Genomic DNA, 1,235 nt, shown 5'->3' with positions numbered 1-1,235 from the left:
GATTTTTTTTTTTTTTTTGGTAGCATCGTTAGGGAATATTTTTCAAAACCTGCCTTTTCCCCCCCACCCACACACACACAATTTTCCTTTCTTTCCTTCCCCCCTCTCCTCCCCTTTCTCTCCTATTTTCATTATACAGATCACGAGGCATTAAATTTGAATTATAACCCTACAAAGGTGTTATAATTTGAATTACAATGCCTCGAATTTGAAATATAACCCAACACTTGAGTACACCCTGCAGTTTTCCAAAACAAAAAAAGTTCTCCAGGAAAAAACATGCTAAGGAGGCACTTCTCGATGTTTTCTGTGTTTCTTTGATTTGTTGGGGGTTTTTTTTTTTGCTTGGGGTGTGTGTGTGTGTGTGTTTGGAAAGTTTGGAGGGGAGAGTGGGGAAGTTGTGCAGATAATTTGCTTTCAGCGAAGGAACTGGCTCACCAGGCTCCAGGGAGGATGAGAAATCCAACCCTTTCTCGTTTCCCTGCTTCCACTACAGCTGGATTTGTGTTGTTTGAGATGCCAGAACTGCTCTTTTTTTTTTATTTTTTCCCCCTCTTGTTTCTTTTTCAAAAGGGCAGGTTTGGTTTTCCCTCTCTGACGGTGACTTGGTTGCAACCACAGATAAACATGAGGAGATTTGCCTTTTGTCTAGAAAGCAACATGCCAGGCATTGCCCCAAACCCAGCTGGACCCCAAACCCACCCCATGGATCCTTCATCCTTTGAGTTTCTGACGTCTGGGTGAATATTTTTCTCTACCTGTCCTCGCTTTTATTTGACCCAACCCCTGTAACCAAGTGCCTGGACAGGTGGGTTTGAATCTTTGGGGTCTTGCCACTCACACACGTCCCTGATTCCAGGTGGGATGAGTTCAGGGTTGCTTGGCAAGTTGAACCAATCCCCTCTGTGTTCCCTCTCATCCAGGGAAGCCTCAGGTTATTTTAATATTGCTGGCTCTGAGATGGTCCCTGCAGTGGGGAACGAGGGGGAAAACTGGAACTGGAAGAATTTAAAGGCATTTAAAGAATGTCTTTAACAAAAAAAAAAAAGTATGAGGAGCTGAGACTGTGATAAAATCATAAAAAATAAAATCGTGGAGGTTGGAAGAGACCTCTGAGATCATCGAGTAGGTGATCCTGCAGCTTGGAGTAGAGAACCGAGCAGGTGATTTTTGTAGAATTAGATCAGCAGCATCTCAGAGCAGCAAAAATGGCCGTTATTTATGCAAGAAAAAAA

The sequence above is a fragment of the Empidonax traillii genome, unplaced genomic scaffold, assembly GCF_003031625.1.
Source record: "Empidonax traillii isolate 1590-97213 ecotype Southwest subspecies unplaced genomic scaffold, ASM303162v1 scaffold1936:size116929, whole genome shotgun sequence".
NCBI classification, from domain to species: Eukaryota; Metazoa; Chordata; class Aves; order Passeriformes; family Tyrannidae; genus Empidonax; species Empidonax traillii.
The sequence above is the reverse complement of the archived record's forward strand: the minus strand, read 5'-3'. Positions refer to the sequence as shown.